Below are 9,688 nucleotides of genomic sequence, written 5' to 3'. Positions count from 1 at the left end.
ACTATATTGAGAAAAAAAATCATACCCATGACCTAAATAGCTGTGTCTGTACAAAAACTATGTGAGGACTTGATCTAAAATGAATTCCATTCAGACTGAAAGCAGCCATTTACTTTTTGTAGATAGGAAAACATGACCACAGTATTGTATGCATAGTCTGTGCCACTCAGGCAAATGTTTTCTCTGGACCCCCCAACCTCTTAAATAATCCAGTGATGTAGATCCATTTTTCATTCTACTGTACACACAAACAGCTGTGCCAATTAACATAATTGACACACAAAGGCCAATTAATCTCTTGATTATTCCTGCCATTCACTTATCAGAAGCTATTATACAAAGATCAACTTATGTACCTCTGCTTATTATGCAAATAACTAAGTTATGATGCCTTCATTACTGATATACAATTACCCAGAGCTAATACCATGAAATTTAATAGGGACATATTACCAACAGGTAGAGTCCAGGAGTCAAATGAATTCTTCAGTTAAGATCTTGGTTTCTTGGGAAGAATTGGCTATGGTGCCCTTTTCCACACTTGAAAATGTCACTTGGATCTCCCTACAGATCCTGCCACGTGCCCCTAGGGTAGCTGTATGTGTGCAAGTGCTTATCGAGTTAACATGCCAGAGGGATGGTAGTATCTGAGCACCTTGCAGTCGTTAGTATGCTCAGCCTCACAATCCTCTGTGAGGTATGGCACTGCTATCATTTCATTGTGTAGTGGGGAATTTGAATCCCAGAGGGTGTGTCCAAATAGGTCCCCTAGTGGTCCCGAAGATGGCCACTCTCAAGCATGTCCTACCTACCCACTACTGCTTACATGTGCCCAACCAGACAGAACCTCTCCTTTCCAACTGCCAGCAAGGGGACTTTCAGTGGTATGTGGCCATTGATACCAGTAATAAGGTCTTCCTGCCTGTCCCCAAGTACCTTGCCCAAGCTTCTGCAGGTGTTTCAGTGATGGAGACCTCCTCCTGGGCAAGAGACAGAATTTGTTTCCGGTCTTTCAGACTACACAAATCCCCCCTGTCACTGTGCAGAGGGTCAACTCGCCGCCTAGGCATGGCTTATGTTCCACTTAATCCCCAGGGCTGGATTTTCAAGGCCTCCACGTGCCCCCAGCAGAACCAGATTTTCAGAAATGCTCAGCTTCCACTGAAGCGCTGAAATAAGGGCAAATTTTTCTCTAAGATCCAGCCCCTTACTGAGGCCACTTTTGGGCAGACTTTTTAAAAGGCTCCAAGCCTAACATGTATCCTGGTCTTTTTTGAAAATCTGGCCAATTCCAGGTACAAAACTTTGTGGAAAATTTAGCCAGAATTCTCAAAAGGAAGGCTCTCACCCCCTTGGAAGAAAGGATGATGGGAAGTTCCTGGGTACAAATGCTGCTAGTTCCTGGCAGGACTGAAGAGCAGGAATTTGTTGGGTTATTTTGAATCTCATTTCAGTGCATTAGCAGCTTGTGGTCAATAAGTAGCAAAACCCATTCACCGTTTCCCAGCTTTCTCTTTGCTGCTAATGCATTATTCATCATCATAATCTGCATTTAATAGCAATGAAGGAATAGTCCTTTCCACTTGTGAAGTGCTTTTATTATATCTCCTATGGTAATGACTGGGGACTAGAGGCTGGGGGCTAGTAGGGGAAAGTGGATCTCTTCTCCTGCTAAGCTATGATCTGTCTTTTTGTAGGCTAGTGGGGAGCTTAGGAGTGAGCTAGGTACCAATTGTTATATACCAGTCTCCTCTATTCAGCAGCAATGGAGAGAATTATGTTCCTTTTCTGCATCAATCTTAGAAGTGCCCAGACTCCTTGGGTTTGGCATCCAATGCCATGGGTTAGTGAATCTTTGTTTACAGCCAGATTCTGATGAGGTACAGCAGTGACTCTCAACCATGGCACCATAGCTCCCTGGGATGTCATTAGATCCTTTTAAGGGTATATAAGCACTGTTAGGTGTGAAAACACCTATATGAGAGAAACCCAGAGATTTCAAATAGGAATCCATAGTGCCAAAAACATTCTTTCTTGTTGTGGTCTTCCTGGGTGCATGTATACATGCAATTAATATGACACAATAAACTCTGGCACTGTATGAGCCAGAGGAAACTGCTCCTGGGTGACCAGGCACAATTTACACCTGCAGTCAGCATCTACACGTGTAGTCCAGTGCAGTAAATTACTCCGCTGTAAGATAGTACTGTCCCTGACAGTACTACGTTATGGCAGAGTTAATTAATTTACTGCACTTTAATACCATCACACATGTAGATCCCAAGAATTGTTCTATTATTTTTCTGTAGTCAAAAAAATAAATGGAAGCTTAGAGCAGACAATTCCCAAGGGATGCCTAAAAAGGTGGAGAACCACTGAGCTACAGTCTTCTCCGTGTGCTTATGGGGGTTGTTTCCATGGAAGAGTCCTTGGAATAATAGATCTTACCTTAACCAGGATGAGAGGGACACTAGCAGAGCTGTGAGGCACAGGACTGAATGTGAGGTTATCTAGGAGGGAGATATATTGGGGAAGCTGAAGAAGGTCCACATGGCTGGAATTACAGATTAGCATTGATATGCACTGGGAGCATTGGTGCATGGGGGCTTTTTGCGTTCCTCTTTTGAGGTAATTCATGCCATATTCACAGCTCTGGGGACTCTGCCATGCTGGATTTCTAAACTCTTTATAAAGGTATGTTAGTGTCATTATTCTCAGATGGGGACACTGAGGCACATGGGGTTGTGGATTATCCAGTCACAAGAGCTCAGCAGCAGAGCTAGGCACAGAATCTCCCTCCCTTAACTTCCAGCATCATGGTCAGTTCAATAGACCTCAGCTCCCTTTTATTACCTTCCACTGGGCCAAACATCCTCCCACTTTCTATACGGGGGCAGTGCAGAATGGCATAAGGCTCTGCATTCCCCCTCACTCTGACATTTGCCTGCTCTGTCTACTCCAGCCTGTGCCATCCGGAGGTGGCAAATCCGAAAGTGTCTCTGGTTCTACTTCTTGCCACCTGTTTGTTCTTAATGCAACCCCCATGAGGATGAGTGTTGTTCTGCACACTTGGTTTGGAAAAAGTGGGACACAGGCAGTAAGATTTAGGAGTGTCCTGCCAATTTTGGGCTAAGTAGCAATGGATAAGCTCAGCTCAACAAAACATCCATGAATCTAGGAATTGCATCCTTCCTCCTGGAAATAATAGGTTCTTCGCTAGAATAGGAACCTTCCTGGAATTGGATCTCACTCTTCATTTGTCAGAACATAGGCTGCAGGGAGTCTGTGTCCGGCTCCATGCAGCCCTACAATACACAGAGAGGAGGCAGCTGCTGGCAGGTTGCTTTATACTGCTGCTACCTTAATTCCATTAGCAAGACTAATGATCCACCCCAGCCTGCAAATCTCATTATACCCTACAGCTTGCTGGAATAAAGATTGGAGGAAGTCTACTTTGGGGTGGCCTGGGCTGACCCCAGACCACTCGTCCAATGTAGTTTTATTGCCAGCTCAGTGTCTGGAGACACCTCCACCCTGCACGAACAAGCTCCTGAAATTGTATTTCAGACCTTTATTACCATACAGGTTACAGAGTTGCTTCCAGCTCCCATTTTTCTATTGTCTTGCCAGATGGTCTTTAATAAAAGCAAAAGCCCCAAGAGCAGCCAGCCAGAGGAAGGGAGAGGAGGTAGCAGGGGCAAAGGTGTGCATTACAAGGTGACAGCTGGAGAAGCCCAGTGCTTCACAATGGGGCTCTGCTCCTTAATGGGGCTTCTAGTTACTACAGCAATACAAATGAACATGGATGATACTCAACTAGCATCTTGGCAAGGTGGACGGGCCCTGCCCCAAGCAACTTTCTCCTCCCTCCTGATTCAAATGGATCCTGCAACTCTAAAAAATACCAGGTCTGGGAGTGGGGGAACCTATCCAGGCCTAACACCGTGCTAAATACTTCAACTGCCACGGGGAAGAATGAGAAACAGCAGACACTGGAATGACCACCTGGAGGCACCTGACTGAAAGCTGGCAGAGTTTCATAGTTTCATAGTAGCTAGAGTCGGAAGGGACCTAGGTAGATCATCTAGTCCGACCCCCTGCCTTCCATCCCCTGCTCATCTAACTCACGCAAGGTCCAAGGTCCAAGTAGGAAGGACCCACCTGTGAGCCAACTCACCACAAGGAGGGGAGTGCTAGACACCTGTCTGCAGGATTATCCTGTAGAAGACAATATAATTGCTGGGATGGAAAGTGGGAAGACAGGAGACTGCAGCTCCCATGGCTCTTCTAGTCCTGGCCCTTGACTGACTGTTAATGAACCCCCTGCTGACTCTCAGTTGCCCTCAGGATTCTGGTCCTGAGCTTTCCCCTCTTAATCCCAACCTGCTGTTCTAATCCCCCCAGTGCATCTCAGCTCAGCCTTGCATGCCCCTGGTATGTTCACAACGTGAGCCACTTTAAAATTCACAGGCTTCCCCAAAAGGCACCCAGCAAGAAACACAAGTAGTACAAGCCCAATAAGATACTATAATTATACCCGTGCCTTATGCATGTTATCCACAGGGGAAGGCAGAGTTGTTAAAGCAATGGATGTCCTATCTCATGTGATGTAATGTAACAAATCCTTGCAAGACGCAGTTTAAATTAGCGATTAAACCATCAGTTCATTGAAACTCTCCAGGACCTTTCCCATATAAACAAGAACCAACTCCCAGGTAGTTCTGATTCCTATTATTTTTTTCCCTGCCCTAGAGTCTGGGCAATGGGTTTTTTGGTCCCTAGCTGCCTCCAGTCTAGGCAAGAGGTGTTAATTACCTTGCACAAACATGATTGGCTGCAGCAGCAGAGTACAAAGGATTCCCAAGTAGAAGTTTCTCCCTGTGTTGGGTTTGTTTGAGTCAGGCAGGATAAGACTCTCAGGCTGCTTGGGCTTGGGTCTCCTGTGCTGGGTGCTCAGTGAAGGGACCTGCTACAACCTCTGGGATTTCTCGAGGAGTAACTCAGCCATCTGCAGACCCCCATCCAGAGCTGACTTCCTTCAAAGACACTCCAGCATGTCCTCTCATACCCAGTGCTGTCCCTGAGCTTGGATTGATACTTCCCAGCTCAGGGCTCTTTCTGTGCTACAACCTATCACTGTGCAGTGTCAGGAGGCTCAGATGGTAATAACTGTACACAGGGATCTGTTTGGGATGTTTGATCTGTCTGTTCAAAGCTGTTGATCTGAGCCTGGGCCCAGGTGCCTGTAAGCACACGGCTATTAATGCTGTGGAGAACACTATGACCTTTGTAGTGGGGCTCCAGGAGTGTGGAAGCTCTTTGCAGGTAAGATGCCCCGCAATGGACATAAGTCTATCTGTGTTTACTAGCATGGAGACCAGAGCTCCATGAATATTGTGCCTCCTCGAACTATCCAAGATCTGGCTGTGATTAGGACTGATTAAATAATGAGAAAATACTTGCAAACAATTTAGCAACCTGTTAACAGCAGTGCACTCTGTTTGCAATGCTTCTTATTTGCTCTTGGCAAACAGTCATATTCTTATGAATCATTGTGGAAAGCAAACGTCAGGCCTGAGCCCTTATTTTGTGATGAGGCAAACTGTCCTGGCTGGAAGTCATTTGTTTAAGTTAAAACCATCCATTTGGGATATCAAACTGCATGATGTGGCCAAAAATGTAACTCGAATACCAAAACACAAATATGATCTCAAGTCACAAGTGATGTATAGGCCTGCAGTCTTATAGAGCCTGTCCTTCCCTCATATACCAGAAGGAGGAGATAAATAACTCTGACCAGCTCTCCAAGATGATATTACACTCAATCAGCATCAAGAGCTTTTGAGACTATTGCCTATATGTGTGTGGCACCAGACCTTCAAGCGGAAATCGTGGATTTGACCTTTCTGTTGATATAACTGTATGGAAGCACAATAGCTAGAAAGTTAAGGTCTAAGAAAGCTTGGATACAGGTGCCATCTGTTGTACCAGCACCCCTTTGAGCTGCCACTTTTGTCTTGTTGCTGTTTTGTCTGATCTTTCTGCTATTTATTTTAATGGCTTACCAGGCCAGTGGTGGACATGTTCAGAAAGGCAGTTGGAGACTAGATTCCAAGGACTCTGCTGAGTTTTTGATCTGCTTACCCTTGGGAGGAGTTACAACCACCCAGGAATAGTACACTTTTGATCCCTGGGCAGGAACTCCTGCACACACCAGTGCAGGACTCCTGGATGTGAAACTAAATCTTAGCAGCTACTTTGATGCTAATTAGATGCTATTTTGATACCATTCAACCTGTTAAGCACTGGCCAGGATGGTGTCTATTGATCACCGAAGTGTTTTGGCTTGCTGGTGCTGGGTGGGTGGGGCATGAGAAAGTACCACCAGAGGCTAATGGAACCAGAATTTAACTTCCATGGGAAATTCTGAAACATCGAGGTTTTGTTCGGAGTTGTAATGAGAAACCAAAAGTTTCCTAGGGAATATGTTCCAGAAAGCTTCCTTCAGAACCATCAAAACATTCCTGTTCCGGGCTGTTGATTCACTGTGTTTTGACACTGTAACAAAATATTTAATGTAACCAGAAATGTCTTGCTGTGTAACTTCAGTGTATAGAAAACAAACTCAAAACAAAGCTCCCTTCTTCCGTCAAATTCTATTGATCAATATATTCCTATAAAAATCTAATCCTTGACAAGACTGCTTTGCCTTTTTATGTACCCTGCTGTTGTGGGTCTCCACCTAACTGCAATTTGACCCTAGTCCTTAATTGTGGACACAGTTCAAGAAAATCTTGCCTTCAAGGTCTTCTTAGATCCTATTGTCACTTAGGGGGTTGTTGCACAGTAATTTTGGGTGGGTCCTGGAGCTTTTAACCCCTGGATTGTCTGTACATTAACACCTTAAAGTGGTTTTAAGCACTCGTTATGCAAAGTTACACTGCTCCAGGACAGGATTAGATCTGATCCACACTACCCAGATCCTGTTCCAGGAAGATGTGGTCACTCTCCACAGATGTGCTGCCCAAGCTGAAATCCTCCAGCATCCTAGGATCTCTCATGCCTCCTGCTGGTAGATCAGGGGTAGAAGCCTGTCCTGGCTCACCAGCCCTGTAGTGTCAACTCCCAGCTTCACCTCCTAGTCCAGCCGCTGCTCACCAGGCCTCTAGTGGCAAGTCACAGCTGTGTAGGTGGGGGACAGCCCGAAAAGGTTTCTAGACAAAGGGTGTGACTGCTCCAAACCAAAGTTAACACCAACAGCGATCAATATCTGTGTAGCTCACAGTGTAAGGTGTAATACTTAGGTGCCATTTTTACCCTATCTCTGTGCCTCCTGTGATGACTTTCCCATTTTCAGCCTCAAGCTGGTCCTTGTGGACCTGGTCCATCATGGACCTATTCCATCAGTCTGGTTTCTAATCCTGTTAGCTCAAAAGAGAGTTAGAAAATATGAAGGCCAGGCCAATGTGTGCTCATCTCTCTTCCAGGATAAAATAACTCTTCAAACAATGCAATGTGCAAGCTCAGTTGTAGATGCACTTCTTGCTAGCTATCAAAATGAACCCAAGCTGTTACACATGGTGACACTTGGCTTTTATAACTAGGACAGCCAGTCTCCTTCCAAAAGTAACAATGCAGGTTTTGTTTGTAGCACTTGCAGCCCAATAAGGGATACAAGAGTTGTGGTGACTGGACTTAGTTTAAGATCTGGAAGTCTCATGGAAGACAAATGGACATGGGACTGCTGGCAGCTCTAGTGAGTTGGAGACAGGACTGAAGGAAACTTGTTAATGCAAACCATCTTCCTACATTCTGGTATTATTCAATTCAGTAAATGGCAGTGGCCAGTTTTGGTCTAATAAACTTAAATGTCCCTCAAAGGATGAGCCAACTCAGGGATGAGCAGTCTTTGTGCTGGGCAGTGCTGGGAAATCAAACCCGTGGCCAGAGAGCTTGGACTTCAGCTGTCCTAATGGTAAGTAGCTGGTCCTAACACTGCTATCTCTATTGCCAGCTTGAGTGAAAGCATGCTGTTCCATTCCAGATAGTAAAGGTGCTTGCCAACCACTACAGCTAGATGAGTGGCAGAACTAAGCTTTGGATGTTTCTTGTGCTGCTTGGATAGAGTGGGTGTGGGGGGAAGCATCTGTGCTCCTGCTCACTCCAATTGATTGACGTTATGATAACCTTCCAAATATTTGACTCTTTCCAGATGACTCTGGACTCCCTAGTCTACAGTGTAAGCCTGTTCTACAATCCCACCCCTGCCAGCAACCTTTGTATTGTAAGACCCAATGCAGCTGTGATTCCTCCCGAGTGCCACTATCCCATGTGAGTTGGGGAGAGGACCTGAGCTGCCTCTTAGACCTCCCCCATGATGGTGACTGAGTCCATATTAACCACTATAGTGCTTTTTCCCTGGAAGAACAGTGTAAGCAGAATATTTCTCAGGCTGACATGGGCTCCTTTCAGCTCTACCCTATCTGCAGAAGAAAGACTGGGTTTCTCCTTGCACCTGATGAATGGTAGATGCAAACTTCCCTCATTCTGATATTTAGTCCTGTTAGTCATCTACTGCTCATCTTAGCTAACTGCTAATACCCCACCACTTCTATTAGCACTGGGCTAGAGCTGTACATGCTAGAGAGCAGCCTCCCCCACAAGGTTCAGATCCATGTTTCTGACTCACACCTAAGGTGCAAGACAGTGGATATGTTTGCAGCACAGACTTCTACTCTTGTCAAGTGTAAGCGGGGCTACAGAAGCTCTGTAAAGCACCAGGCACCTTTGACACTGTTATCGTAAGCTTGATCTGCCTTGCAAATGACTGGAGTGCTGAGAGACCCTCCAATGGATGCCAGCTGGGAGATATCATACACGATCATCCAAGCTGAAGTTGGAACTGGCAATGATGTAGCGCTGAGGTTCTTTGTGGACAGCTGTGTAGCTATCCTGAGCCCCAGCAAGGATTCCTCTTCCCACTATGCCATTGTTGACTTCCATGGGTAAGAGTTGTGGGACCATTTCTGGAGTATATTTACTGCTGTAGCCAAGCGCTACCCATTTTCAGGAATCTCACTGCCCCCTGACTTTTGTGTTTTAGATGCTTGCTGGATGATGTGACGCCACTTCAGCCTTCATATCTCCAAGTCCCAGCCAGGACATGCTCCAATTCATGGTAGATGAGTTAAGGTTGGAAGAAGAGGCCTGAAACTTGGTAAGATGCCTTTTCTTTCACCCAAGTCTGCTATCTTGGACAAGCAGGGATCTTGTAACCATTCCATAGGGTGACACTAATTTTGTACAAAATTTGCCCTCCTCTGGATCTATATCACCTGCCATCTGAAGGTCATTCTAACTGACCAAGCCCCAGACCTCTTGAACAAGGCCTGTTCCTTAACAAAGCAGGATATATGAGTAGCTGGAGTAAGCATCCTGGTCCCCTAGACCCTGGACTTTTTCCTCCCACATTCTCAGTGTTTTAAGCTGAAGACTGCTTGTATGGAGGGCATGTAACATAAACAAGTTTGGAAGTAAAAATTAGAGTAATTCAGTTTTCCTTCTAGGTATGGGGGAGAGGAAATGAACCACTTTACTCCTTCTATAGTATGAGACTGTAACTTCCACTTGTTCCGGGTGGTCTCTTGTGGAAGGCACCAGGGACATTTGTAGCTGCTGTGAGACTGGG

At 45.5% G+C, this 9,688-nt stretch overlaps 1 pseudogene; it reads left to right on the top strand.

Annotated features, from left to right (window-relative positions):
* The first annotated feature begins 783 nt into the window (after positions 1 to 783).
* The window catches only part of LOC149852485 (zona pellucida sperm-binding protein 3-like), a 43,890-nt pseudogene continuing 34,985 nt past the window's right edge, over positions 784 to 9,688 (top strand).

This window comes from Crocodylus siamensis, chromosome 15 (genome assembly GCF_052110815.1).
Source record: "Crocodylus siamensis isolate JL-2025a chromosome 15, ASM5211081v1, whole genome shotgun sequence".
NCBI classification, from domain to species: domain Eukaryota; kingdom Metazoa; phylum Chordata; order Crocodylia; family Crocodylidae; genus Crocodylus; species Crocodylus siamensis.
The sequence above is the reverse complement of the archived record's forward strand: the minus strand, read 5'-3'. Positions and strand labels throughout refer to the sequence as shown.